The sequence below is a fragment of the Leuresthes tenuis genome, unplaced genomic scaffold (assembly GCF_036924035.1).
Source record: "Leuresthes tenuis unplaced genomic scaffold, fLeuTen1.0.hap1 SCAF_257, whole genome shotgun sequence".
In the NCBI taxonomy this organism is placed as follows: domain Eukaryota; kingdom Metazoa; phylum Chordata; class Actinopteri; order Atheriniformes; family Atherinopsidae; genus Leuresthes; species Leuresthes tenuis.
In genome coordinates this window covers 1-27,956 of record NW_027325611.1, presented here as the reverse complement: position 1 = coordinate 27,956, position 27,956 = coordinate 1, and the positions used below count along the sequence as shown (strand labels likewise).

At 39.9% G+C, this 27,956-nt stretch overlaps 25 non-coding genes across 25 annotated transcripts; all 25 read left to right on the top strand.

Moving 5' to 3' along the window:
- Window positions 1-184: 184 nt before the first annotated feature.
- Window positions 185-255, top strand: trnag-gcc (transfer RNA glycine (anticodon GCC)). Its single transcript has one exon. It is a non-coding gene; the product is annotated as a tRNA-Gly (tRNA).
- A 279-nt stretch (window positions 256-534) lies between these two features.
- Window positions 535-605, top strand: trnag-gcc (transfer RNA glycine (anticodon GCC)). The gene has a single exon. It is a non-coding gene; the product is annotated as a tRNA-Gly (tRNA).
- An 823-nt stretch (window positions 606-1,428) lies between these two features.
- Window positions 1,429-1,499, top strand: trnag-gcc (transfer RNA glycine (anticodon GCC)). Its single transcript has one exon. It is a non-coding gene; the product is annotated as a tRNA-Gly (tRNA).
- Window positions 1,500-3,373: 1,874 nt separating this feature from the next.
- trnag-gcc (transfer RNA glycine (anticodon GCC)) lies at window positions 3,374-3,444 on the top strand. The gene has a single exon. It is a non-coding gene; the product is annotated as a tRNA-Gly (tRNA).
- A 5,726-nt stretch (window positions 3,445-9,170) lies between these two features.
- On the top strand, window positions 9,171-9,241 carry trnag-gcc (transfer RNA glycine (anticodon GCC)). The gene has a single exon. It is a non-coding gene; the product is annotated as a tRNA-Gly (tRNA).
- Window positions 9,242-9,519: 278 nt separating this feature from the next.
- trnag-gcc (transfer RNA glycine (anticodon GCC)) lies at window positions 9,520-9,590 on the top strand. Its single transcript has one exon. It is a non-coding gene; the product is annotated as a tRNA-Gly (tRNA).
- A 279-nt stretch (window positions 9,591-9,869) lies between these two features.
- Window positions 9,870-9,940, top strand: trnag-gcc (transfer RNA glycine (anticodon GCC)). The gene has a single exon. It is a non-coding gene; the product is annotated as a tRNA-Gly (tRNA).
- Window positions 9,941-10,568: 628 nt separating this feature from the next.
- trnag-gcc (transfer RNA glycine (anticodon GCC)) lies at window positions 10,569-10,639 on the top strand. Its single transcript has one exon. It is a non-coding gene; the product is annotated as a tRNA-Gly (tRNA).
- Window positions 10,640-11,621: 982 nt separating this feature from the next.
- trnag-gcc (transfer RNA glycine (anticodon GCC)) lies at window positions 11,622-11,692 on the top strand. Its single transcript has one exon. It is a non-coding gene; the product is annotated as a tRNA-Gly (tRNA).
- An 823-nt stretch (window positions 11,693-12,515) lies between these two features.
- Window positions 12,516-12,586, top strand: trnag-gcc (transfer RNA glycine (anticodon GCC)). Its single transcript has one exon. It is a non-coding gene; the product is annotated as a tRNA-Gly (tRNA).
- Window positions 12,587-12,865: 279 nt separating this feature from the next.
- On the top strand, window positions 12,866-12,936 carry trnag-gcc (transfer RNA glycine (anticodon GCC)). The gene has a single exon. It is a non-coding gene; the product is annotated as a tRNA-Gly (tRNA).
- Window positions 12,937-13,759: 823 nt separating this feature from the next.
- trnag-gcc (transfer RNA glycine (anticodon GCC)) lies at window positions 13,760-13,830 on the top strand. The gene has a single exon. It is a non-coding gene; the product is annotated as a tRNA-Gly (tRNA).
- A 629-nt stretch (window positions 13,831-14,459) lies between these two features.
- Window positions 14,460-14,530, top strand: trnag-gcc (transfer RNA glycine (anticodon GCC)). The gene has a single exon. It is a non-coding gene; the product is annotated as a tRNA-Gly (tRNA).
- A 1,329-nt stretch (window positions 14,531-15,859) lies between these two features.
- Window positions 15,860-15,930, top strand: trnag-gcc (transfer RNA glycine (anticodon GCC)). Its single transcript has one exon. It is a non-coding gene; the product is annotated as a tRNA-Gly (tRNA).
- Window positions 15,931-16,209: 279 nt separating this feature from the next.
- trnag-gcc (transfer RNA glycine (anticodon GCC)) lies at window positions 16,210-16,280 on the top strand. The gene has a single exon. It is a non-coding gene; the product is annotated as a tRNA-Gly (tRNA).
- A 628-nt stretch (window positions 16,281-16,908) lies between these two features.
- Window positions 16,909-16,979, top strand: trnag-gcc (transfer RNA glycine (anticodon GCC)). The gene has a single exon. It is a non-coding gene; the product is annotated as a tRNA-Gly (tRNA).
- Window positions 16,980-22,199: 5,220 nt separating this feature from the next.
- Window positions 22,200-22,270, top strand: trnag-gcc (transfer RNA glycine (anticodon GCC)). Its single transcript has one exon. It is a non-coding gene; the product is annotated as a tRNA-Gly (tRNA).
- A 278-nt stretch (window positions 22,271-22,548) lies between these two features.
- trnag-gcc (transfer RNA glycine (anticodon GCC)) lies at window positions 22,549-22,619 on the top strand. Its single transcript has one exon. It is a non-coding gene; the product is annotated as a tRNA-Gly (tRNA).
- A 279-nt stretch (window positions 22,620-22,898) lies between these two features.
- trnag-gcc (transfer RNA glycine (anticodon GCC)) lies at window positions 22,899-22,969 on the top strand. The gene has a single exon. It is a non-coding gene; the product is annotated as a tRNA-Gly (tRNA).
- Window positions 22,970-23,597: 628 nt separating this feature from the next.
- On the top strand, window positions 23,598-23,668 carry trnag-gcc (transfer RNA glycine (anticodon GCC)). Its single transcript has one exon. It is a non-coding gene; the product is annotated as a tRNA-Gly (tRNA).
- Window positions 23,669-24,650: 982 nt separating this feature from the next.
- On the top strand, window positions 24,651-24,721 carry trnag-gcc (transfer RNA glycine (anticodon GCC)). The gene has a single exon. It is a non-coding gene; the product is annotated as a tRNA-Gly (tRNA).
- Window positions 24,722-25,544: 823 nt separating this feature from the next.
- trnag-gcc (transfer RNA glycine (anticodon GCC)) lies at window positions 25,545-25,615 on the top strand. The gene has a single exon. It is a non-coding gene; the product is annotated as a tRNA-Gly (tRNA).
- Window positions 25,616-25,894: 279 nt separating this feature from the next.
- Window positions 25,895-25,965, top strand: trnag-gcc (transfer RNA glycine (anticodon GCC)). The gene has a single exon. It is a non-coding gene; the product is annotated as a tRNA-Gly (tRNA).
- Window positions 25,966-26,788: 823 nt separating this feature from the next.
- On the top strand, window positions 26,789-26,859 carry trnag-gcc (transfer RNA glycine (anticodon GCC)). The gene has a single exon. It is a non-coding gene; the product is annotated as a tRNA-Gly (tRNA).
- A 628-nt stretch (window positions 26,860-27,487) lies between these two features.
- Window positions 27,488-27,558, top strand: trnag-gcc (transfer RNA glycine (anticodon GCC)). Its single transcript has one exon. It is a non-coding gene; the product is annotated as a tRNA-Gly (tRNA).
- The last annotated feature ends 398 nt before the right edge of the window (window positions 27,559-27,956 follow it).

Here is a 27,956-nt window from a genome sequence, read left to right as displayed (position 1 = left end):
GGGTTCGTAGATAGCAGAGCAGTAGACTATTCGTTAAGGTAAGAAAAAGAGAAAAGGTGAAAAAAGTATCAATAACTTTATGTTTTCTAAGCATTTGTATACACATCTCCCCTAACAGAATATGAGAAAAGGATGGAGAAGGTGCCAAGAAAAAAAAAAAGTTGGAAAATTAACACTTTTGTAAGCATTGGTGGTTCAGTGGTAGAATTCTCGCCTGCCACGCGGGAGACCCGGGTCCGATTCCCGGCCAATGCAGGTATACTATGCCGTTCTTATGTGTCACAAACATAAAAGTCGTGATGGATGTGAGGATGGTCAGTGAGTCGTCCCACGGTTTCTCACTTGATATTGGGTTCGTAGATAGCAGAGCAGTAGACTATTCATTAAGGTAAGAAAAAGAGATAAGGGGAAAAAAGTATCAATAACTTTATGTTTTCTAAGCATTTGTATACACATCTCCCCTAACAGAATATGAGAAAAGGATGGAGAAGGTGCCAAGAAAAAAAAAAAGTTGGAAAATTAACACTTTTGTAAGCATTGGTGGTTCAGTGGTAGAATTCTCGCCTGCCACGCGGGAGACCTGGGTCCGATTCCCGGCCAATGCAGGTATACTTTACCGTTCTTATGTTTCACAAACATGAAAGTCGTGATGGATGTGAGGATAGTCAGTGAGTCGTCCCACGGTTTCTCACTTGATACTGGGTTCGTAGATTGCAGAGTCTGTAGACTATTCATTAAGGTAAGAAAAAGAGAAAAGGTCAAAAAAGTATCAATAACTTTATGTTTTCTAAGCATTTGTATAAACATTTCCCCTAACAGAATATGAGAAAAGGATGGAGAAAGTGCCAAGAAAAAAAAGTTGGAAAATTAACACTATTGTAAGCATTGGTGGTTCAGTGGTAGAATTCTTGCCTGCCATGTGGGGGACAGTGTTTGAATAGTCTGGAGGCTATTCAAAAGACAGAAAAAAACATATCAATGACTTCTTGTTTTCTAATCATTTGTACAAACATCTCCCCTAACACAATATGAGAAAAGGATAGAAGAAAAAAAAGTTGGTAAATCCACAATCTTGTAAACATTGGTGGTTCAGTGGTAGAATTCTTGCCTCCCATTTGACAGACCCGGGTCCAGTTCCTGGCCAGTACAGATGTAACTTACTGTTCTTATGTGTCACTGACCTTAAAGTCGTGATGGATGTGAGGATGGTCAGTGAGTCGTCCCACGGTTTCTCACTTGATATTGGGTTCGTAGATAGCAGAGCAGTAGACTATTCATTAAGGTAAGAAAAAGAGAAAAGGTGAAAAAAGTATCAATAACTTTATGTTTTCTAAGCATTTGTATAAACATCTCCCCTAACAGAATATGAGAAAAGGATGGAGAAAGTGCCAAGAAAAAAAAAAAGTTGGAAAATTAACACTTTTGTAAGCATTGGTGGTTCAGTGGTAGAATTCTCGCCTGCCACGCGGGAGACCCGGGTCCGATTCCCGGCCAATGCAGGTATACTATGCCGTTCTTATGTGTCACAAACATAAAAGTCGTGATGGATGTGAGGATGGTCAGTGAGTCGTCCCACGGTTTCTCACTTGATACTGGGTTCGTAGATAGCGTAGTCTTTAGACTATTCATTGAGGTAAGAAAAAGAGATAAGGGGAAAAAACTATCAATAACTTTATGTTTTCTAAGCATTTGTATAAACATCTCCCCTAACAGAAAATGAGAAAAGGATGGAGAAAATGCCAAGAAAAAAAAAATTTGGAAAATTAACACTTTTGTGAGCATTGGTCGTTCAGTGGTAGAATTCTCGCCTGCCACGCGGGAGACCCGGGTCCGATTCCTGGCCAATGCAGGTATACTATGCCGTTCTTATGTGTCACAAACATAAAAGTCGTGATGGATGTGAGGATGGTCAGTGAGTCGTCCCACGGTTTCTCACTTGATACTGGGTTCGTAGATAGCGCAGTCTTTAGACTATTCATTGAGGTAAGAAAAAGAGATAAGGGGAAAAAAGTATCAATAACTTTTTGTTTTCTAAGCATTTGTATAAACATCTCCCCTAACAGAAAATGAGAAAAGGATGGAGAAAATGCCAAGAAAAAAAAAAATTGGAAAATTAACACTTTTGTGAGCATTGGTCGTTCAGTGGTAGAATTCTCGCCTGCCACGCGGGAGACCCGGGTCTGATTCCCGGCCAATGCAGGTAGACTATCCCGTTCTTATGTGTCACAAACATAAAAGTCGTGATGGATGTGAGGATGGTCAGTGAGTCGTCCCACGGTTTCTCACTTGATACTGGGTTCGTAGATTGCGGAGTCTGTAGACTACTCATTAAGGTAAGAAAAAGAGAAAAGGTGAAAAAAGTATCAATAACTTTATGTTTTCTAAGCATTTGTATACACATCTCCCCTAACAGAATATGAGAAAAGGATGGAGAAGGTGCCAAGAAAAAAAAAAAGTTGGAAAATTAACACTTTTGTAAGCATTGGTGGTTCAGTGGTAGAATTCTCGCCTGCCACGCGGGAGACCTGGGTCTGATTCCCGGCCAATGCAGGTATACTTTACCGTTCTTATGTTTCACAAACATGAAAGTCGTGATGGATGTGAGGATGGTCAGTGAGTCGTCCCACGGTTTCTCACTTGATACTGGGTTCGTAGATTGCAGAGTCTGTAGACTATTCATTAAGGTAAGAAAAAGAGAAAAGGTCAAAAAAGTATCAATAACTTTATGTTTTCTAAGCATTTGTATAAACATTTCCCCTAACAGAATATGAGAAAAGGATGGAGAAAGTGCCAAGAAAAAAAAGTTGGAAAATTAACACTATTGTAAGCATTGGTGGTTCAGTGGTAGAATTCTTGCCTGCCATGTGGGGGACAGTGTTTGAATAGTCTGGAGACTATTCAAAAGACAGAAAAAAACATATCAATGACTTCTTGTTTTCTAATCATTTGTACAAACATCTCCCCTAACACAATATGAGAAAAGGATAGAAGAAAAAAAAGTTGGTAAATCCACAATCTTGTAAACATTGGTGGTTCAGTGGTAGAATTCTTGCCTCCCATTTGACAGACCCGGGTCCAGTTCCTGGCCAGTACAGATGTAACTTACTGTTCTTATGTGTCACTGACCTTAAAGTCGTGATGGATGTGAGGATGGTCAGTGAGTCGTCCCACGGTTTCTCACTTGATATTGGGTTCGTAGATAGCAGAGCAGTAGACTATTCGTTAAGGTAAGAAAAAGAGAAAAGGTGAAAAAAGTATCAATAACTTTATGTTTTCTAAGCATTTGTATACACATCTCCCCTAACAGAATATGAGAAAAGGATGGAGAAGGTGCCAAGAAAAAAAAAAAGTTGGAAAATTAACACTTTTGTAAGCATTGGTGGTTCAGTGGTAGAATTCTCGCCTGCCACGCGGGAGACCCGGGTCCGATTCCCGGCCAATGCAGGTATACTATGCCGTTCTTATGTGTCACAAACATAAAAGTCGTGATGGATGTGAGGATGGTCAGTGAGTCGTCCCACGGTTTCTCACTTGATACTGGGTTCGTAGATAGCGTAGTCTTTAGACTATTCATTGAGGTAAGAAAAAGAGATAAGGGGAAAAAAGTATCAATAACTTTTTGTTTTCTAAGCATTTGTATAAACATCTCCCCTAACAGAATATGAGAAAAGGATGGAGAAAGTGCCAAGAAAAAAAAAAAGTTGGAAAATTAACACTTTTGTAAGCATTGGTGGTTCAGTGGTAGAATTCTCGCCTGCCATGCGGGAGACCCGGGTCCATTTCCCGGCCAATGCAGGTATACTATGCCGTTCTTATGTGTCACAAACATAAAAGTCGTGATGGATGTGAGGATGGTCAGTGAGTCGTCCCACGGTTTCTCACTTGATACTGGGTTCGTAGATAGCGTAGTCTTTAGACTATTCATTGAGGTAAGAAAAAGAGATAAGGGGAAAAAACTATCAATAACTTTATGTTTTCTAAGCATTTGTATAAACATCTCCCCTAACAGAAAATGAGAAAAGGATGGAGAAAATGCCAAGAAAAAAAAAAATTGGAAAATTAACACTTTTGTGAGCATTGGTCGTTCAGTGGTAGAATTCTCGCCTGCCACGCGGGAGACCCGGGTCCGATTCCTGGCCAATGCAGGTATACTATGCCGTTCTTATGTGTCACAAACATAAAAGTCGTGATGGATGTGAGGATGGTCAGTGAGTCGTCCCACGGTTTCTCACTTGATACTGGGTTCGTAGATAGCGTAGTCTTTAGACTATTCATTGAGGTAAGAAAAAGAGATAAGGGGAAAAAACTATCAATAACTTTTTGTTTTCTAAGCATTTGTATAAACATCTCCCCTAACAGAAAATGAGAAAAGGATGGAGAAAATGCCAAGAAAAAAAAAAATTGGAAAATTAACACTTTTGTGAGCATTGGTCGTTCAGTGGTAGAATTCTCGCCTGCCACGCGGGAGACCCGGGTCCGATTCCTGGCCAATGCAGGTATACTATGCCGTTCTTATGTGTCACAAACATAAAAGTCGTGATGGATGTGAGGATGGTCAGTGAGTCGTCCCACGGTTTCTCACTTGATACTGGGTTCGTAGATAGCGTAGTCTTTAGACTATTCATTGAGGTAAGAAAAAGAGATAAGGGGAAAAAAGTATCAATAACTTTTTGTTTTCTAAGCATTTGTATAAACATCTCCCCTAACAGAAAATGAGAAAAGGATGGAGAAAATGCCAAGAAAAAAAAAAATTGGAAAATTAACACTTTTGTGAGCATTGGTCGTTCAGTGGTAGAATTCTCGCCTGCCACGCGGGAGACCCGGGTCTGATTCCCGGCCAATGCAGGTAGACTATGCCGTTCTTATGTGTCACAAACATAAAAGTCGTGATGGATGTGAGGATGGTCAGTGAGTCGTCCCACGGTTTCTCACTTGATACTGGGTTCGTAGATTGCGGAGTCTGTAGACTACTCATTAAGGTAAGAAAAAGAGAAAAGGTGAAAAAAGTATCAATAACTTTATGTTTTCTAAGCATTTGTATAAACATCTCCCCTAACAGAATATAAGAAAAGGATGGAGAAAGTGCCAAGAAAAAAAAAAAGTTGGAAAATTAACAGTTTTGTAAGCATTGGTGGTTCAGTGGTAGAATTCTCGCCTGCCACGCGGGAGACCCGTGTCTGATTCCCGGCCAATACAGATATACTTTACCGTTCTTATGTGTCACAAACATAAAAGTCGTGATGGATGTGAGGATGGTCAGTGAGTCGTCCCACGGTTTCTCACTTGATATTGGGTTCGTAGATAGCAGAGCAGTAGACTATTCATTAAGGTAAGAAAAAGAGATAAGGGGAAAAAAGTATCAATAACTTTTTGTTTTCTAAGCATTTGTATAAACATCTCCCCTAACAGAATATAAGAAAAGGATGGAGAAAGTGCCAAGAAAAAAAAAAAAGTTGGAAAATTAACAGTTTTGTAAGCATTGGTGGTTCAGTGGTAGAATTCTCGCCTGCCACGCGGGAGACCCGGGTCTGATTCCCGGCCAATACAGATATACTTTACCGTTCTTATGTGTCACAAACATAAAAGTCGTGATGGATGTGAGGATGGTCAGTGAGTCGTCCCACGGTTTCTCACTTGATATTGGGTTCGTAGATAGCAGAGCAGTAGACTATTCATTAAGGTAAGAAAAAGAGATAAGGGGAAAAAAGTATCAATAACTTTTTGTTTTCTAAGCATTTGTATAAACATCTCCCCTAACAGAATATGAGAAAAGGATGGAGAAAGTGCCAAGAAAAAAAAAAAGTTGGAAAATTAACACTTTTGTAAGCATTGGTGGTTCAGTGGTAGAATTCTCGCCTGCCATGCGGGAGACCCGGGTCCATTTCCCGGCCAATGCAGGTATACTATGCCGTTCTTATGTGTCACAAACATAAAAGTCGTGATGGATGTGAGGATGGTCAGTGAGTCGTCCCACGGTTTCTCACTTGATACTGGGTTCGTAGATAGCGTAGTCTTTAGACTATTCATTGAGGTAAGAAAAAGAGATAAGGGGAAAAAACTATCAATAACTTTTTGTTTTCTAAGCATTTGTATAAACATCTCCCCTAACAGAAAATGAGAAAAGGATGGAGAAAATGCCAAGAAAAAAAAAAATTGGAAAATTAACACTTTTGTGAGCATTGGTCGTTCAGTGGTAGAATTCTCGCCTGCCACGCGGGAGACCCGGGTCCGATTCCTGGCCAATGCAGGTATACTATGCCGTTCTTATGTGTCACAAACATAAAAGTCGTGATGGATGTGAGGATGGTCAGTGAGTCGTCCCACGGTTTCTCACTTGATACTGGGTTCGTAGATAGCGTAGTCTTTAGACTATTCATTGAGGTAAGAAAAAGAGATAAGGGGAAAAAACTATCAATAACTTTTTGTTTTCTAAGCATTTGTATAAACATCTCCCCTAACAGAAAATGAGAAAAGGATGGAGAAAATGCCAAGAAAAAAAAAAATTGGAAAATTAACACTTTTGTGAGCATTGGTCGTTCAGTGGTAGAATTCTCGCCTGCCACGCGGGAGACCCGGGTCCGATTCCTGGCCAATGCAGGTATACTATGCCGTTCTTATGTGTCACAAACATAAAAGTCGTGATGGATGTGAGGATGGTCAGTGAGTCGTCCCACGGTTTCTCACTTGATACTGGGTTCGTAGATAGCGTAGTCTTTAGACTATTCATTGAGGTAAGAAAAAGAGATAAGGGGAAAAAAGTATCAATAACTTTTTGTTTTCTAAGCATTTGTATAAACATCTCCCCTAACAGAAAATGAGAAAAGGATGGAGAAAATGCCAAGAAAAAAAAAAATTGGAAAATTAACACTTTTGTGAGCATTGGTCGTTCAGTGGTAGAATTCTCGCCTGCCACGCGGGAGACCCGGGTCTGATTCCCGGCCAATGCAGGTAGACTATGCCGTTCTTATGTGTCACAAACATAAAAGTCGTGATGGATGTGAGGATGGTCAGTGAGTCGTCCCACGGTTTCTCACTTGATACTGGGTTCGTAGATTGCGGAGTCTGTAGACTACTCATTAAGGTAAGAAAAAGAGAAAAGGTGAAAAAAGTATCAATAACTTTATGTTTTCTAAGCATTTGTATAAACATCTCCCCTAACAGAATATAAGAAAAGGATGGAGAAAGTGCCAAGAAAAAAAAAAAGTTGGAAAATTAACAGTTTTGTAAGCATTGGTGGTTCAGTGGTAGAATTCTCGCCTGCCACGCGGGAGACCCGGGTCTGATTCCCGGCCAATACAGATATACTTTACCGTTCTTATGTGTCACAAACATAAAAGTCGTGATGGATGTGAGGATGGTCAGTGAGTCGTCCCACGGTTTCTCACTTGATATTGGGTTCGTAGATAGCAGAGCAGTAGACTATTCATTAAGGTAAGAAAAAGAGATAAGGGGAAAAAAGTATCAATAACTTTTTGTTTTCTAAGCATTTGTATAAACATCTCCCCTAACAGAATATAAGAAAAGGATGGAGAAAGTGCCAAGAAAAAAAAAAAAGTTGGAAAATTAACAGTTTTGTAAGCATTGGTGGTTCAGTGGTAGAATTCTCGCCTGCCACGCGGGAGACCCGGGTCTGATTCCCGGCCAATACAGATATACTTTACCGTTCTTATGTGTCACAAACATAAAAGTCGTGATGGATGTGAGGATGGTCAGTGAGTCGTCCCACGGTTTCTCACTTGATATTGGGTTCGTAGATAGCAGAGCAGTAGACTATTCATTAAGGTAAGAAAAAGAGATAAGGGGAAAAAAGTATCAATAACTTTTTGTTTTCTAAGCATTTGTATAAACATCTCCCCTATAAGAATATGAGAAAAGGATGGAGAAAATGCCAAGAAAAAAAAAAATTGGAAAATTAACACTTTTGTGAGAATTGGTGATTCAGTGGTAGAATTCTCGCCTGCCACGCGGGAGACCCGGGTCCGATTCCCGGCCAATGCAGGTATACTTTCCCGTTCTTATGTGTCACAAACATAAAAGTCGTGATGGATGTGAGGATGGTCAGTGAGTCGTCCCACGGTTTCTCACTTGATATTGGGTTCGTAGATAGCAGAGCAGTAGACTATTCATTAAGGTAAGAAAAAGAGATGAGGGGAAAAAAGTATCAATAACTTTTTGTTTTCTAAGCATTTGTATAAACATCTCCCCTATAAGAATATGAGAAAAGGATGGAGAAAATGCCAAGAAAAAAAAAAATTGGAAAATTAACACTTTTGTGAGCATTGGTGATTCAGTGGTAGAATTCTCGCCTGCCACGCGGGAGACCCGGGTCTGATTCCCGGCCAATACAGATATACTTTACCGTTCTTATGTGTCACAAACATAAAAGTCGTGATGGATGTGAAGATGGTCAGTGAGTCGTCCCACGGTTTCTCACTTGATACTGGGTTCGTAGATAGCGTAGGCTGTAGACTATTCATTGAGGTAAGAAAAAGAGATAAGGGGAAAAAACTATCAATAACTTTTTGTTTTCAAAGCATTTGTATAAACATCTCCCCTAACAGAATATGAGAAAAGGATGGAGAAAGTGCCAAGAAAAAAAAGTTGGAAAATTAACACTATTGTAAGCATTGGTGGTTCAGTGGTAGAATTCTTGCCTGCCATGTGGGGGACAGTGTTTGAATAGTCTGGAGACTATTCAAAAGACAGAAAAAAACATATCAATGACTTCTTGTTTTCTAATCATTTGTACAAACATCTCCCCTAACACAATATGAGAAAAGGATAGAAGAAAAAAAAGTTGGTAAATCCACAATCTTGTAAACATTGGTGGTTCAGTGGTAGAATTCTTGCCTCCCATTTGACAGACCCGGGTCCAGTTCCTGGCCAGTACAGATGTAACTTACTGTTCTTATGTGTCACTGACCTTAAAGTCGTGATGGATGTGAGGATGGTCAGTGAGTCGTCCCACGGTTTCTCACTTGATATTGGGTTCGTAGATAGCAGAGCAGTAGACTATTCATTAAGGTAAGAAAAAGAGAAAAGGTGAAAAAAGTATCAATAACTTTATGTTTTCTAAGCATTTGTATACACATCTCCCCTAACAGAATATGAGAAAAGGATGGAGAAGGTGCCAAGAAAAAAAAAAAGTTGGAAAATTAACACTTTTGTAAGCATTGGTGGTTCAGTGGTAGAATTCTCGCCTGCCACGCGGGAGACCCGGGTCCGATTCCCGGCCAATGCAGGTATACTTTACCGTTCTTATGTTTCACAAACATGAAAGTCGTGATGGATGTGAGGATGGTCAGTGAGTCGTCCCACGGTTTCTCACTTGATACTGGGTTCGTAGATAGCGTAGTCTTTAGACTATTCATTGAGGTAAGAAAAAGAGATAAGGGGAAAAAACTATCAATAACTTTTTGTTTTCTAAGCATTTGTATAAACATCTCCCCTAACAGAAAATGAGAAAAGGATGGAGAAAATGCCAAGAAAAAAAAAATTGGAAAATTAAAACTTTTGTGAGCATTGGTGGTTCAGTGGTAGAATTCTCGCCTGCCACGCGGGAGACCCGGGTCCGATTCCTGGCCAATGCAGGTATACTATGCCTTTCTTATGTGTCACAAACATAAAAGTCGTGATGGATGTGAGGATGGTCAGTGAGTCGTCCCACGGTTTCTCAGTTGATACTGGGTTCGTAGATAGCGTAGTCTTTAGACTATTCATTGAGGTAAGAAAAAGAGATAAGGGGAAAAAAGTATCAATAACTTTTTGTTTTCTAAGCATTTGTATAAACATCTCCCCTAACAGAAAATGAGAAAAGGATGGAGAAAATGCCAAGAAAAAAAAAAATTGGAAAATTAACACTTTTGTGAGCATTGGTGGTTCAGTGGTAGAATTCTCGCCTGCCACGCGGGAGACCCGGGTCTGATTCCCGGCCAATGCAGGTAGACTATCCCGTTCTTATGTGTCACAAACATAAAAGTCGTGATGGATGTGAGGATGGTCAGTGAGTCGTCCCACGGTTTCTCACTTGATACTGGGTTCGTAGATTGCGGAGTCTGTAGACTACTCATTAAGGTAAGAAAAAGAGAAAAGGTGAAAAAAGTATCAATAACTTTATGTTTTCTAAGCATTTGTATAAACATCTCCCCTAACAGAATATAAGAAAAGGATGGAGAAAGTGCCAAGAAAAAAAAAAGTTGGAAAATTAACAGTTTTGTAAGCATTGGTGGTTCAGTGGTAGAATTCTCGCCTGCCACGCGGGAGACCCGGGTCTGATTCCCGGCAAATACAGATATACTTCACCGTTCTTATGTGTCACAAACATAAAAGTCGTGATGGATGTGAGGATGGTCAGTGAGTCGTCCCACGGTTTCTCACTTGATATTGGGTTCGTAGATAGCAGAGCAGTAGACTATTCATTAAGGTAAGAAAAAGAGATAAGGGGAAAAAAGTATCAATAACTTTTTGTTTTCTAAGCATTTGTATAAACATCTCCCCTAACAGAATATAAGAAAAGGATGGAGAAAGTGCCAAGAAAAAAAAAAATTGGAAAATTAACACTTTTGTGAGCATTGGTGATTCAGTGGTAGAATTCTCGCCTGCCACGCGGGAGACCCGGGTCCGATTCCCGGCCAATGCATGTATACTTTCCCGTTCTTATGTGTCACAAACATAAAAGTCGTGATGGATGTGAGGATGGTCAGTGAGTCGTCCCACGGTTTCTCACTTGATACTGGGTTCGTAGATTGCGGAGTCTGTAGACTACTCATTAAGGTAAGAAAAAGAGAAAAGGTGAAAAAAGTATTATTAACTTTATGTTTTCTAAGCATTTGTATAAACATCTCCCCTAACAGAATATAAGAAAAGGATGGAGAAAGAGCCAAGAAAAAAAAAAAGTTGGAAAATTAACACTTTTGTAAGCATTGGTGGTTCAGTGGTAGAATTCTCGCCTGCCACGCGGGAGACCCGGGTCTGATTCCCGGCCAATACAGATATACTTTACCGTTCTTATGTGTCACAAACATAAAAGTCGTGATGGATGTGAAGATGGTCAGTGAGTCGTCCCACGGTTTCTCACTTGATACTGGGTTCGTAGATAGCGTAGTCTGTAGACTATTCATTGAGGTAAGAAAAAGAGATAAGGGGAAAAAACTATCAATAACTTTTTGTTTTCAAAGCATTTGTATAAACATTTCCCCTAACAGAATATGAGAAAAGGATGGAGAAGGTGCCAAGAAAAAAAAAAAGTTGGAAAATTAACACTTTTGTAAGCATTGGTGGTTCAGTGGTAGAATTCTCGCCTGCCACGCGGGAGACCCGGGTCTGATTCCCGGCCAATACAGATATACTTTACCGTTCTTATGTGTCACAAACATAAAAGTCGTGATGGATGTGAAGATGGTCAGTGAGTCGTCCCACGGTTTCTCACTTGATACTGGGTTCGTAGATAGCGTAGTCTGTAGACTATTCATTGAGGTAAGAAAAAGAGATAAGGGGAAAAAACTATCAATAACTTTTTGTTTTCAAAGCATTTGTATAAACATTTCCCCTAACAGAATATGAGAAAAGGATGGAGAAGGTGCCAAGAAAAAAAAAAAGTTGGAAAATTAACACTTTTGTAAGCATTGGTGGTTCAGTGGTAGAATTCTCGCCTGCCACGCGGGAGACCTGGGTCCGATTCCCGGCCAATGCAGGTATACTTTACCGTTCTTATGTTTCACAAACATGAAAGTCGTGATGGATGTGAGGATGGTCAGTGAGTCGTCCCACGGTTTCTCACTTGATACTGGGTTCGTAGATTGCAGAGTCTGTAGACTATTCATTAAGGTAAGAAAAAGAGAAAAGGTCAAAAAAGTATCAATAACTTTATGTTTTCTAAGCATTTGTATAAACATTTCCCCTAACAGAATATGAGAAAAGGATGGAGAAAGTGCCAAGAAAAAAAAGTTGGAAAATTAACACTATTGTAAGCATTGGTGGTTCAGTGGTAGAATTCTTGCCTGCCATGTGGGGGACAGTGTTTGAATAGTCTGGAGACTATTCAAAAGACAGAAAAAAACATATCAATGACTTCTTGTTTTCTAATCATTTGTACAAACATCTCCCCTAACACAATATGAGAAAAGGATAGAAGAAAAAAAAGTTGGTAAATCCACAATCTTGTAAACATTGGTGGTTCAGTGGTAGAATTCTTGCCTCCCATTTGACAGACCCGGGTCCAGTTCCTGGCCAGTACAGATGTAACTTACTGTTCTTATGTGTCACTGACCTTAAAGTCGTGATGGATGTGAGGATGGTCAGTGAGTCGTCCCACGGTTTCTCACTTGATATTGGGTTCGTAGATAGCAGAGCAGTAGACTATTCGTTAAGGTAAGAAAAAGAGAAAAGGTGAAAAAAGTATCAATAACTTTATGTTTTCTAAGCATTTGTATACACATCTCCCCTAACAGAATATGAGAAAAGGATGGAGAAGGTGCCAAGAAAAAAAAAAAGTTGGAAAATTAACACTTTTGTAAGCATTGGTGGTTCAGTGGTAGAATTCTCGCCTGCCACGCGGGAGACCCGGGTCCGATTCCCGGCCAATGCAGGTATACTATGCCGTTCTTATGTGTCACAAACATAAAAGTCGTGATGGATGTGAGGATGGTCAGTGAGTCGTCCCACGGTTTCTCACTTGATATTGGGTTCGTAGATAGCAGAGCAGTAGACTATTCATTAAGGTAAGAAAAAGAGATAAGGGGAAAAAAGTATCAATAACTTTATGTTTTCTAAGCATTTGTATACACATCTCCCCTAACAGAATATGAGAAAAGGATGGAGAAGGTGCCAAGAAAAAAAAAAAGTTGGAAAATTAACACTTTTGTAAGCATTGGTGGTTCAGTGGTAGAATTCTCGCCTGCCACGCGGGAGACCTGGGTCCGATTCCCGGCCAATGCAGGTATACTTTACCGTTCTTATGTTTCACAAACATGAAAGTCGTGATGGATGTGAGGATGGTCAGTGAGTCGTCCCACGGTTTCTCACTTGATACTGGGTTCGTAGATTGCAGAGTCTGTAGACTATTCATTAAGGTAAGAAAAAGAGAAAAGGTCAAAAAAGTATCAATAACTTTATGTTTTCTAAGCATTTGTATAAACATTTCCCCTAACAGAATATGAGAAAAGGATGGAGAAAGTGCCAAGAAAAAAAAGTTGGAAAATTAACACTATTGTAAGCATTGGTGGTTCAGTGGTAGAATTCTTGCCTGCCATGTGGGGGACAGTGTTTGAATAGTCTGGAGGCTATTCAAAAGACAGAAAAAAACATATCAATGACTTCTTGTTTTCTAATCATTTGTACAAACATCTCCCCTAACACAATATGAGAAAAGGATAGAAGAAAAAAAAGTTGGTAAATCCACAATCTTGTAAACATTGGTGGTTCAGTGGTAGAATTCTTGCCTCCCATTTGACAGACCCGGGTCCAGTTCCTGGCCAGTACAGATGTAACTTACTGTTCTTATGTGTCACTGACCTTAAAGTCGTGATGGATGTGAGGATGGTCAGTGAGTCGTCCCACGGTTTCTCACTTGATATTGGGTTCGTAGATAGCAGAGCAGTAGACTATTCATTAAGGTAAGAAAAAGAGAAAAGGTGAAAAAAGTATCAATAACTTTATGTTTTCTAAGCATTTGTATAAACATCTCCCCTAACAGAATATGAGAAAAGGATGGAGAAAGTGCCAAGAAAAAAAAAAAGTTGGAAAATTAACACTTTTGTAAGCATTGGTGGTTCAGTGGTAGAATTCTCGCCTGCCACGCGGGAGACCCGGGTCCGATTCCCGGCCAATGCAGGTATACTATGCCGTTCTTATGTGTCACAAACATAAAAGTCGTGATGGATGTGAGGATGGTCAGTGAGTCGTCCCACGGTTTCTCACTTGATACTGGGTTCGTAGATAGCGTAGTCTTTAGACTATTCATTGAGGTAAGAAAAAGAGATAAGGGGAAAAAAGTATCAATAACTTTATGTTTTCTAAGCATTTGTATAAACATCTCCCCTAACAGAAAATGAGAAAAGGATGGAGAAAATGCCAAGAAAAAAAAAAATTGGAAAATTAACACTTTTGTGAGCATTGGTCGTTCAGTGGTAGAATTCTTGCCTCCCATTTGACAGACCCGGGTCCAGTTCCTGGCCAGTACAGATGTAACTTACTGTTCTTATGTGTCACTGACCTTAAAGTCGTGATGGATGTGAGGATGGTCAGTGAGTCGTCCCACGGTTTCTCACTTGATATTGGGTTCGTAGATAGCAGAGCAGTAGACTATTCGTTAAGGTAAGAAAAAGAGAAAAGGTGAAAAAAGTATCAATAACTTTATGTTTTCTAAGCATTTGTATACACATCTCCCCTAACAGAATATGAGAAAAGGATGGAGAAGGTGCCAAGAAAAAAAAAAAGTTGGAAAATTAACACTTTTGTAAGCATTGGTGGTTCAGTGGTAGAATTCTCGCCTGCCACGCGGGAGACCCGGGTCCGATTCCCGGCCAATGCAGGTATACTATGCCGTTCTTATGTGTCACAAACATAAAAGTCGTGATGGATGTGAGGATGGTCAGTGAGTCGTCCCACGGTTTCTCACTTGATACTGGGTTCGTAGATAGCGTAGTCTTTAGACTATTCATTGAGGTAAGAAAAAGAGATAAGGGGAAAAAAGTATCAATAACTTTTTGTTTTCTAAGCATTTGTATAAACATCTCCCCTAACAGAATATGAGAAAAGGATGGAGAAAGTGCCAAGAAAAAAAAAAAGTTGGAAAATTAACACTTTTGTAAGCATTGGTGGTTCAGTGGTAGAATTCTCGCCTGCCATGCGGGAGACCCGGGTCCATTTCCCGGCCAATGCAGGTATACTATGCCGTTCTTATGTGTCACAAACATAAAAGTCGTGATGGATGTGAGGATGGTCAGTGAGTCGTCCCACGGTTTCTCACTTGATACTGGGTTCGTAGATAGCGTAGTCTTTAGACTATTCATTGAGGTAAGAAAAAGAGATAAGGGGAAAAAACTATCAATAACTTTATGTTTTCTAAGCATTTGTATAAACATCTCCCCTAACAGAAAATGAGAAAAGGATGGAGAAAATGCCAAGAAAAAAAAAAATTGGAAAATTAACACTTTTGTGAGCATTGGTCGTTCAGTGGTAGAATTCTCGCCTGCCACGCGGGAGACCCGGGTCCGATTCCTGGCCAATGCAGGTATACTATGCCGTTCTTATGTGTCACAAACATAAAAGTCGTGATGGATGTGAGGATGGTCAGTGAGTCGTCCCACGGTTTCTCACTTGATACTGGGTTCGTAGATAGCGTAGTCTTTAGACTATTCATTGAGGTAAGAAAAAGAGATAAGGGGAAAAAACTATCAATAACTTTTTGTTTTCTAAGCATTTGTATAAACATCTCCCCTAACAGAAAATGAGAAAAGGATGGAGAAAATGCCAAGAAAAAAAAAAATTGGAAAATTAACACTTTTGTGAGCATTGGTCGTTCAGTGGTAGAATTCTCGCCTGCCACGCGGGAGACCCGGGTCCGATTCCTGGCCAATGCAGGTATACTATGCCGTTCTTATGTGTCACAAACATAAAAGTCGTGATGGATGTGAGGATGGTCAGTGAGTCGTCCCACGGTTTCTCACTTGATACTGGGTTCGTAGATAGCGTAGTCTTTAGACTATTCATTGAGGTAAGAAAAAGAGATAAGGGGAAAAAAGTATCAATAACTTTTTGTTTTCTAAGCATTTGTATAAACATCTCCCCTAACAGAAAATGAGAAAAGGATGGAGAAAATGCCAAGAAAAAAAAAATTGGAAAATTAAAACTTTTGTGAGCATTGGTGGTTCAGTGGTAGAATTCTCGCCTGCCACGCGGGAGACCCGGGTCCGATTCCTGGCCAATGCAGGTATACTATGCCGTTCTTATGTGTCACAAACATAAAAGTCGTGATGGATGTGAGGATGGTCAGTGAGTCGTCCCACGGTTTCTCAGTTGATACTGGGTTCGTAGATAGCGTAGTCTTTAGACTATTCATTGAGGTAAGAAAAAGAGATAAGGGGAAAAAAGTATCAATAACTTTTTGTTTTCTAAGCATTTGTATAAACATCTCCCCTAACAGAAAATGAGAAAAGGATGGAGAAAATGCCAAGAAAAAAAAAAATTGGAAAATTAACACTTTTGTGAGCATTGGTGGTTCAGTGGTAGAATTCTCGCCTGCCACGCGGGAGACCCGGGTCTGATTCCCGGCCAATGCAGGTAGACTATCCCGTTCTTATGTGTCACAAACATAAAAGTCGTGATGGATGTGAGGATGGTCAGTGAGTCGTCCCACGGTTTCTCACTTGATACTGGGTTCGTAGATTGCGGAGTCTGTAGACTACTCATTAAGGTAAGAAAAAGAGAAAAGGTGAAAAAAGTATCAATAACTTTATGTTTTCTAAGCATTTGTATAAACATCTCCCCTAACAGAATATAAGAAAAGGATGGAGAAAGTGCCAAGAAAAAAAAAAGTTGGAAAATTAACAGTTTTGTAAGCATTGGTGGTTCAGTGGTAGAATTCTCGCCTGCCACGCGGGAGACCCGGGTCTGATTCCCGGCAAATACAGATATACTTCACCGTTCTTATGTGTCACAAACATAAAAGTCGTGATGGATGTGAGGATGGTCAGTGAGTCGTCCCACGGTTTCTCACTTGATATTGGGTTCGTAGATAGCAGAGCAGTAGACTATTCATTAAGGTAAGAAAAAGAGATAAGGGGAAAAAAGTATCAATAACTTTTTGTTTTCTAAGCATTTGTATAAACATCTCCCCTAACAGAATATAAGAAAAGGATGGAGAAAGTGCCAAGAAAAAAAAAAATTGGAAAATTAACACTTTTGTGAGCATTGGTGATTCAGTGGTAGAATTCTCGCCTGCCACGCGGGAGACCCGGGTCCGATTCCCGGCCAATGCATGTATACTTTCCCGTTCTTATGTGTCACAAACATAAAAGTCGTGATGGATGTGAGGATGGTCAGTGAGTCGTCCCACGGTTTCTCACTTGATACTGGGTTCGTAGATTGCGGAGTCTGTAGACTACTCATTAAGGTAAGAAAAAGAGAAAAGGTGAAAAAAGTATTATTAACTTTATGTTTTCTAAGCATTTGTATAAACATCTCCCCTAACAGAATATAAGAAAAGGATGGAGAAAGAGCCAAGAAAAAAAAAAAGTTGGAAAATTAACACTTTTGTAAGCATTGGTGGTTCAGTGGTAGAATTCTCGCCTGCCACGCGGGAGACCCGGGTCTGATTCCCGGCCAATACAGATATACTTTACCGTTCTTATGTGTCACAAACATAAAAGTCGTGATGGATGTGAAGATGGTCAGTGAGTCGTCCCACGGTTTCTCACTTGATACTGGGTTCGTAGATAGCGTAGTCTGTAGACTATTCATTGAGGTAAGAAAAAGAGATAAGGGGAAAAAACTATCAATAACTTTTTGTTTTCAAAGCATTTGTATAAACATTTCCCCTAACAGAATATGAGAAAAGGATGGAGAAAGTGCCAAGAAAAAAAAGTTGGAAAATTAACACTATTGTAAGCATTGGTGGTTCAGTGGTAGAATTCTTGCCTGCCATGTGGGGGACAGTGTTTGAATAGTCTGGAGGCTATTCAAAAGACAGAAAAAAACATATCAATGACTTCTTGTTTTCTAATCATTTGTACAAACATCTCCCCTAACACAATATGAGAAAAGGATAGAAGAAAAAAAAGTTGGTAAATCCACAATCTTGTAAACATTGGTGGTTCAGTGGTAGAATTCTTGCCTCCCATTTGACAGACCCGGGTCCAGTTCCTGGCCAGTACAGATGTAACTTACTGTTCTTATGTGTCACTGACCTTAAAGTCGTGATGGATGTGAGGATGGTCAGTGAGTCGTCCCACGGTTTCTCACTTGATACTGGGTTCGTAGATTGCGGAGTCTGTAGACTACTCATTAAGGTAAGAAAAAGAGAAAAGGTGAAAAAAGTATCAATAACTTTATGTTTTCTAAGCATTTGTATAAACATCTCCCCTAACAGAATATAAGAAAAGGATGGAGAAAGTGCCAAGAAAAAAAAAAAGTTGGAAAATTAACAGTTTTGTAAGCATTGGTGGTTCAGTGGTAGAATTCTCGCCTGCCACGCGGGAGACCCGTGTCTGATTCCCGGCCAATACAGATATACTTTACCGTTCTTATGTGTCACAAACATAAAAGTCGTGATGGATGTGAGGATGGTCAGTGAGTCGTCCCACGGTTTCTCACTTGATATTGGGTTCGTAGATAGCAGAGCAGTAGACTATTCATTAAGGTAAGAAAAAGAGATAAGGGGAAAAAAGTATCAATAACTTTTTGTTTTCTAAGCATTTGTATAAACATCTCCCCTAACAGAATATAAGAAAAGGATGGAGAAAGTGCCAAGAAAAAAAAAAAAGTTGGAAAATTAACAGTTTTGTAAGCATTGGTGGTTCAGTGGTAGAATTCTCGCCTGCCACGCGGGAGACCCGGGTCTGATTCCCGGCCAATACAGATATACTTTACCGTTCTTATGTGTCACAAACATAAAAGTCGTGATGGATGTGAGGATGGTCAGTGAGTCGTCCCACGGTTTCTCACTTGATATTGGGTTCGTAGATAGCAGAGCAGTAGACTATTCATTAAGGTAAGAAAAAGAGATAAGGGGAAAAAAGTATCAATAACTTTTTGTTTTCTAAGCATTTGTATAAACATCTCCCCTAACAGAATATGAGAAAAGGATGGAGAAAGTGCCAAGAAAAAAAAAAAGTTGGAAAATTAACACTTTTGTAAGCATTGGTGGTTCAGTGGTAGAATTCTCGCCTGCCATGCGGGAGACCCGGGTCCATTTCCCGGCCAATGCAGGTATACTATGCCGTTCTTATGTGTCACAAACATAAAAGTCGTGATGGATGTGAGGATGGTCAGTGAGTCGTCCCACGGTTTCTCACTTGATACTGGGTTCGTAGATAGCGTAGTCTTTAGACTATTCATTGAGGTAAGAAAAAGAGATAAGGGGAAAAAACTATCAATAACTTTATGTTTTCTAAGCATTTGTATAAACATCTCCCCTAACAGAAAATGAGAAAAGGATGGAGAAAATGCCAAGAAAAAAAAAAATTGGAAAATTAACACTTTTGTGAGCATTGGTCGTTCAGTGGTAGAATTCTCGCCTGCCACGCGGGAGACCCGGGTCCGATTCCTGGCCAATGCAGGTATACTATGCCGTTCTTATGTGTCACAAACATAAAAGTCGTGATGGATGTGAGGATGGTCAGTGAGTCGTCCCACGGTTTCTCACTTGATACTGGGTTCGTAGATAGCGTAGTCTTTAGACTATTCATTGAGGTAAGAAAAAGAGATAAGGGGAAAAAACTATCAATAACTTTTTGTTTTCTAAGCATTTGTATAAACATCTCCCCTAACAGAAAATGAGAAAAGGATGGAGAAAATGCCAAGAAAAAAAAAAATTGGAAAATTAACACTTTTGTGAGCATTGGTCGTTCAGTGGTAGAATTCTCGCCTGCCACGCGGGAGACCCGGGTCCGATTCCTGGCCAATGCAGGTATACTATGCCGTTCTTATGTGTCACAAACATAAAAGTCGTGATGGATGTGAGGATGGTCAGTGAGTCGTCCCACGGTTTCTCACTTGATACTGGGTTCGTAGATAGCGTAGTCTTTAGACTATTCATTGAGGTAAGAAAAAGAGATAAGGGGAAAAAAGTATCAATAACTTTTTGTTTTCTAAGCATTTGTATAAACATCTCCCCTAACAGAAAATGAGAAAAGGATGGAGAAAATGCCAAGAAAAAAAAAAATTGGAAAATTAACACTTTTGTGAGCATTGGTCGTTCAGTGGTAGAATTCTCGCCTGCCACGCGGGAGACCCGGGTCTGATTCCCGGCCAATGCAGGTAGACTATGCCGTTCTTATGTGTCACAAACATAAAAGTCGTGATGGATGTGAGGATGGTCAGTGAGTCGTCCCACGGTTTCTCACTTGATACTGGGTTCGTAGATTGCGGAGTCTGTAGACTACTCATTAAGGTAAGAAAAAGAGAAAAGGTGAAAAAAGTATCAATAACTTTATGTTTTCTAAGCATTTGTATAAACATCTCCCCTAACAGAATATAAGAAAAGGATGGAGAAAGTGCCAAGAAAAAAAAAAAGTTGGAAAATTAACAGTTTTGTAAGCATTGGTGGTTCAGTGGTAGAATTCTCGCCTGCCACGCGGGAGACCCGTGTCTGATTCCCGGCCAATACAGATATACTTTACCGTTCTTATGTGTCACAAACATAAAAGTCGTGATGGATGTGAGGATGGTCAGTGAGTCGTCCCACGGTTTCTCACTTGATATTGGGTTCGTAGATAGCAGAGCAGTAGACTATTCATTAAGGTAAGAAAAAGAGATAAGGGGAAAAAAGTATCAATAACTTTTTGTTTTCTAAGCATTTGTATAAACATCTCCCCTAACAGAATATAAGAAAAGGATGGAGAAAGTGCCAAGAAAAAAAAAAAAGTTGGAAAATTAACAGTTTTGTAAGCATTGGTGGTTCAGTGGTAGAATTCTCGCCTGCCACGCGGGAGACCCGGGTCTGATTCCCGGCCAATACAGATATACTTTACCGTTCTTATGTGTCACAAACATAAAAGTCGTGATGGATGTGAGGATGGTCAGTGAGTCGTCCCACGGTTTCTCACTTGATATTGGGTTCGTAGATAGCAGAGCAGTAGACTATTCATTAAGGTAAGAAAAAGAGATAAGGGGAAAAAAGTATCAATAACTTTTTGTTTTCTAAGCATTTGTATAAACATCTCCCCTATAAGAATATGAGAAAAGGATGGAGAAAATGCCAAGAAAAAAAAAAATTGGAAAATTAACACTTTTGTGAGAATTGGTGATTCAGTGGTAGAATTCTCGCCTGCCACGCGGGAGACCCGGGTCCGATTCCCGGCCAATGCAGGTATACTTTCCCGTTCTTATGTGTCACAAACATAAAAGTCGTGATGGATGTGAGGATGGTCAGTGAGTCGTCCCACGGTTTCTCACTTGATATTGGGTTCGTAGATAGCAGAGCAGTAGACTATTCATTAAGGTAAGAAAAAGAGATGAGGGGAAAAAAGTATCAATAACTTTTTGTTTTCTAAGCATTTGTATAAACATCTCCCCTATAAGAATATGAGAAAAGGATGGAGAAAATGCCAAGAAAAAAAAAAATTGGAAAATTAACACTTTTGTGAGCATTGGTGATTCAGTGGTAGAATTCTCGCCTGCCACGCGGGAGACCCGGGTCTGATTCCCGGCCAATACAGATATACTTTACCGTTCTTATGTGTCACAAACATAAAAGTCGTGATGGATGTGAAGATGGTCAGTGAGTCGTCCCACGGTTTCTCACTTGATACTGGGTTCGTAGATAGCGTAGGCTGTAGACTATTCATTGAGGTAAGAAAAAGAGATAAGGGGAAAAAACTATCAATAACTTTTTGTTTTCAAAGCATTTGTATAAACATCTCCCCTAACAGAATATGAGAAAAGGATGGAGAAAGTGCCAAGAAAAAAAAGTTGGAAAATTAACACTATTGTAAGCATTGGTGGTTCAGTGGTAGAATTCTTGCCTGCCATGTGGGGGACAGTGTTTGAATAGTCTGGAGACTATTCAAAAGACAGAAAAAAACATATCAATGACTTCTTGTTTTCTAATCATTTGTACAAACATCTCCCCTAACACAATATGAGAAAAGGATAGAAGAAAAAAAAGTTGGTAAATCCACAATCTTGTAAACATTGGTGGTTCAGTGGTAGAATTCTTGCCTCCCATTTGACAGACCCGGGTCCAGTTCCTGGCCAGTACAGATGTAACTTACTGTTCTTATGTGTCACTGACCTTAAAGTCGTGATGGATGTGAGGATGGTCAGTGAGTCGTCCCACGGTTTCTCACTTGATATTGGGTTCGTAGATAGCAGAGCAGTAGACTATTCATTAAGGTAAGAAAAAGAGAAAAGGTGAAAAAAGTATCAATAACTTTATGTTTTCTAAGCATTTGTATACACATCTCCCCTAACAGAATATGAGAAAAGGATGGAGAAGGTGCCAAGAAAAAAAAAAAGTTGGAAAATTAACACTTTTGTAAGCATTGGTGGTTCAGTGGTAGAATTCTCGCCTGCCACGCGGGAGACCCGGGTCCGATTCCCGGCCAATGCAGGTATACTTTACCGTTCTTATGTTTCACAAACATGAAAGTCGTGATGGATGTGAGGATGGTCAGTGAGTCGTCCCACGGTTTCTCACTTGATACTGGGTTCGTAGATAGCGTAGTCTTTAGACTATTCATTGAGGTAAGAAAAAGAGATAAGGGGAAAAAACTATCAATAACTTTTTGTTTTCTAAGCATTTGTATAAACATCTCCCCTAACAGAAAATGAGAAAAGGATGGAGAAAATGCCAAGAAAAAAAAAATTGGAAAATTAAAACTTTTGTGAGCATTGGTGGTTCAGTGGTAGAATTCTCGCCTGCCACGCGGGAGACCCGGGTCCGATTCCTGGCCAATGCAGGTATACTATGCCGTTCTTATGTGTCACAAACATAAAAGTCGTGATGGATGTGAGGATGGTCAGTGAGTCGTCCCACGGTTTCTCAGTTGATACTGGGTTCGTAGATAGCGTAGTCTTTAGACTATTCATTGAGGTAAGAAAAAGAGATAAGGGGAAAAAAGTATCAATAACTTTTTGTTTTCTAAGCATTTGTATAAACATCTCCCCTAACAGAAAATGAGAAAAGGATGGAGAAAATGCCAAGAAAAAAAAAAATTGGAAAATTAACACTTTTGTGAGCATTGGTGGTTCAGTGGTAGAATTCTCGCCTGCCACGCGGGAGACCCGGGTCTGATTCCCGGCCAATGCAGGTAGACTATCCCGTTCTTATGTGTCACAAACATAAAAGTCGTGATGGATGTGAGGATGGTCAGTGAGTCGTCCCACGGTTTCTCACTTGATACTGGGTTCGTAGATTGCGGAGTCTGTAGACTACTCATTAAGGTAAGAAAAAGAGAAAAGGTGAAAAAAGTATCAATAACTTTATGTTTTCTAAGCATTTGTATAAACATCTCCCCTAACAGAATATAAGAAAAGGATGGAGAAAGTGCCAAGAAAAAAAAAAGTTGGAAAATTAACAGTTTTGTAAGCATTGGTGGTTCAGTGGTAGAATTCTCGCCTGCCACGCGGGAGACCCGGGTCTGATTCCCGGCAAATACAGATATACTTCACCGTTCTTATGTGTCACAAACATAAAAGTCGTGATGGATGTGAGGATGGTCAGTGAGTCGTCCCACGGTTTCTCACTTGATATTGGGTTCGTAGATAGCAGAGCAGTAGACTATTCATTAAGGTAAGAAAAAGAGATAAGGGGAAAAAAGTATCAATAACTTTTTGTTTTCTAAGCATTTGTATAAACATCTCCCCTAACAGAATATAAGAAAAGGATGGAGAAAGTGCCAAGAAAAAAAAAAATTGGAAAATTAACACTTTTGTGAGCATTGGTGATTCAGTGGTAGAATTCTCGCCTGCCACGCGGGAGACCCGGGTCCGATTCCCGGCCAATGCATGTATACTTTCCCGTTCTTATGTGTCACAAACATAAAAGTCGTGATGGATGTGAGGATGGTCAGTGAGTCGTCCCACGGTTTCTCACTTGATACTGGGTTCGTAGATTGCGGAGTCTGTAGACTACTCATTAAGGTAAGAAAAAGAGAAAAGGTGAAAAAAGTATTATTAACTTTATGTTTTCTAAGCATTTGTATAAACATCTCCCCTAACAGAATATAAGAAAAGGATGGAGAAAGAGCCAAGAAAAAAAAAAAGTTGGAAAATTAACACTTTTGTAAGCATTGGTGGTTCAGTGGTAGAATTCTCGCCTGCCACGCGGGAGACCCGGGTCTGATTCCCGGCCAATACAGATATACTTTACCGTTCTTATGTGTCACAAACATAAAAGTCGTGATGGATGTGAAGATGGTCAGTGAGTCGTCCCACGGTTTCTCACTTGATACTGGGTTCGTAGATAGCGTAGTCTGTAGACTATTCATTGAGGTAAGAAAAAGAGATAAGGGGAAAAAACTATCAATAACTTTTTGTTTTCAAAGCATTTGTATAAACATTTCCCCTAACAGAATATGAGAAAAGGATGGAGAAGGTGCCAAGAAAAAAAAAAAGTTGGAAAATTAACACTTTTGTAAGCATTGGTGGTTCAGTGGTAGAATTCTCGCCTGCCACGCGGGAGACCCGGGTCTGATTCCCGGCCAATACAGATATACTTTACCGTTCTTATGTGTCACAAACATAAAAGTCGTGATGGATGTGAAGATGGTCAGTGAGTCGTCCCACGGTTTCTCACTTGATACTGGGTTCGTAGATAGCGTAGTCTGTAGACTATTCATTGAGGTAAGAAAAAGAGATAAGGGGAAAAAACTATCAATAACTTTTTGTTTTCAAAGCATTTGTATAAACATTTCCCCTAACAGAATATGAGAAAAGGATGGAGAAGGTGCCAAGAAAAAAAAAAAGTTGGAAAATTAACACTTTTGTAAGCATTGGTGGTTCAGTGGTAGAATTCTCGCCTGCCACGCGGGAGACCTGGGTCCGATTCCCGGCCAATGCAGGTATACTTTACCGTTCTTATGTTTCACAAACATGAAAGTCGTGATGGATGTGAGGATGGTCAGTGAGTCGTCCCACGGTTTCTCACTTGATACTGGGTTCGTAGATTGCAGAGTCTGTAGACTATTCATTAAGGTAAGAAAAAGAGAAAAGGTCAAAAAAGTATCAATAACTTTATGTTTTCTAAGCATTTGTATAAACATTTCCCCTAACAGAATATGAGAAAAGGATGGAGAAAGTGCCAAGAAAAAAAAGTTGGAAAATTAACACTATTGTAAGCATTGGTGGTTCAGTGGTAGAATTCTTGCCTGCCATGTGGGGGACAGTGTTTGAATAGTCTGGAGACTATTCAAAAGACAGAAAAAAACATATCAATGACTTCTTGTTTTCTAATCATTTGTACAAACATCTCCCCTAACACAATATGAGAAAAGGATAGAAGAAAAAAAAGTTGGTAAATCCACAATCTTGTAAACATTGGTGGTTCAGTGGTAGAATTCTTGCCTCCCATTTGACAGACCCGGGTCCAGTTCCTGGCCAGTACAGATGTAACTTACTGTTCTTATGTGTCACTGACCTTAAAGTCGTGATGGATGTGAGGATGGTCAGTGAGTCGTCCCACGGTTTCTCACTTGATATTGGGTTCGTAGATAGCAGAGCAGTAGACTATTCGTTAAGGTAAGAAAAAGAGAAAAGGTGAAAAAAGTATCAATAACTTTATGTTTTCTAAGCATTTGTATACACATCTCCCCTAACAGAATATGAGAAAAGGATGGAGAAGGTGCCAAGAAAAAAAAAAAGTTGGAAAATTAACACTTTTGTAAGCATTGGTGGTTCAGTGGTAGAATTCTCGCCTGCCACGCGGGAGACCCGGGTCCGATTCCCGGCCAATGCAGGTATACTATGCCGTTCTTATGTGTCACAAACATAAAAGTCGTGATGGATGTGAGGATGGTCAGTGAGTCGTCCCACGGTTTCTCACTTGATATTGGGTTCGTAGATAGCAGAGCAGTAGACTATTCATTAAGGTAAGAAAAAGAGATAAGGGGAAAAAAGTATCAATAACTTTATGTTTTCTAAGCATTTGTATACACATCTCCCCTAACAGAATATGAGAAAAGGATGGAGAAGGTGCCAAGAAAAAAAAAAAGTTGGAAAATTAACACTTTTGTAAGCATTGGTGGTTCAGTGGTAGAATTCTCGCCTGCCACGCGGGAGACCTGGGTCCGATTCCCGGCCAATGCAGGTATACTTTACCGTTCTTATGTTTCACAAACATGAAAGTCGTGATGGATGTGAGGATGGTCAGTGAGTCGTCCCACGGTTTCTCACTTGATACTGGGTTCGTAGATTGCAGAGTCTGTAGACTATTCATTAAGGTAAGAAAAAGAGAAAAGGTCAAAAAAGTATCAATAACTTTATGTTTTCTAAGCATTTGTATAAACATTTCCCCTAACAGAATATGAGAAAAGGATGGAGAAAGTGCCAAGAAAAAAAAGTTGGAAAATTAACACTATTGTAAGCATTGGTGGTTCAGTGGTAGAATTCTTGCCTGCCATGTGGGGGACAGTGTTTGAATAGTCTGGAGGCTATTCAAAAGACAGAAAAAAACATATCAATGACTTCTTGTTTTCTAATCATTTGTACAAACATCTCCCCTAACACAATATGAGAAAAGGATAGAAGAAAAAAAAGTTGGTAAATCCACAATCTTGTAAACATTGGTGGTTCAGTGGTAGAATTCTTGCCTCCCATTTGACAGACCCGGGTCCAGTTCCTGGCCAGTACAGATGTAACTTACTGTTCTTATGTGTCACTGACCTTAAAGTCGTGATGGATGTGAGGATGGTCAGTGAGTCGTCCCACGGTTTCTCACTTGATATTGGGTTCGTAGATAGCAGAGCAGTAGACTATTCATTAAGGTAAGAAAAAGAGAAAAGGTGAAAAAAGTATCAATAACTTTATGTTTTCTAAGCATTTGTATAAACATCTCCCCTAACAGAATATGAGAAAAGGATGGAGAAAGTGCCAAGAAAAAAAAAAAGTTGGAAAATTAACACTTTTGTAAGCATTGGTGGTTCAGTGGTAGAATTCTCGCCTGCCACGCGGGAGACCCGGGTCCGATTCCCGGCCAATGCAGGTATACTATGCCGTTCTTATGTGTCACAAACATAAAAGTCGTGATGGATGTGAGGATGGTCAGTGAGTCGTCCCACGGTTTCTCACTTGATACTGGGTTCGTAGATAGCGTAGTCTTTAGACTATTCATTGAGGTAAGAAAAAGAGATAAGGGGAAAAAAGTATCAATAACTTTATGTTTTCTAAGCATTTGTATAAACATCTCCCCTAACAGAAAATGAGAAAAGGATGGAGAAAATGCCAAGAAAAAAAAAATTGGAAAATTAACACTTTTGTGAGCATTGGTCGTTCAGTGGTAGAATTCTTGCCTCCCATTTGACAGACCCGGGTCCAGTTCCTGGCCAGTACAGATGTAACTTACTGTTCTTATGTGTCACTGACCTTAAAGTCGTGATGGATGTGAGGATGGTCAGTGAGTCGTCCCACGGTTTCTCACTTGATATTGGGTTCGTAGATAGCAGAGCAGTAGACTATTCGTTAAGGTAAGAAAAAGAGAAAAGGTGAAAAAAGTATCAATAACTTTATGTTTTCTAAGCATTTGTATACACATCTCCCCTAACAGAATATGAGAAAAGGATGGAGAAGGTGCCAAGAAAAAAAAAAAGTTGGAAAATTAACACTTTTGTAAGCATTGGTGGTTCAGTGGTAGAATTCTCGCCTGCCACGCGGGAGACCCGGGTCCGATTCCCGGCCAATGCAGGTATACTATGCCGTTCTTATGTGTCACAAACATAAAAGTCGTGATGGATGTGAGGATGGTCAGTGAGTCGTCCCACGGTTTCTCACTTGATACTGGGTTCGTAGATAGCGTAGTCTTTAGACTATTCATTGAGGTAAGAAAAAGAGATAAGGGGAAAAAAGTATCAATAACTTTTTGTTTTCTAAGCATTTGTATAAACATCTCCCCTAACAGAATATGAGAAAAGGATGGAGAAAGTGCCAAGAAAAAAAAAAAGTTGGAAATTAACACTTTTGTAAGCATTGGTGGTTCAGTGGTAGAATTCTCGCCTGCCATGCGGGAGACCCGGGTCCATTTCCCGGCCAATGCAGGTATACTATGCCGTTCTTATGTGTCACAAACATAAAAGTCGTGATGG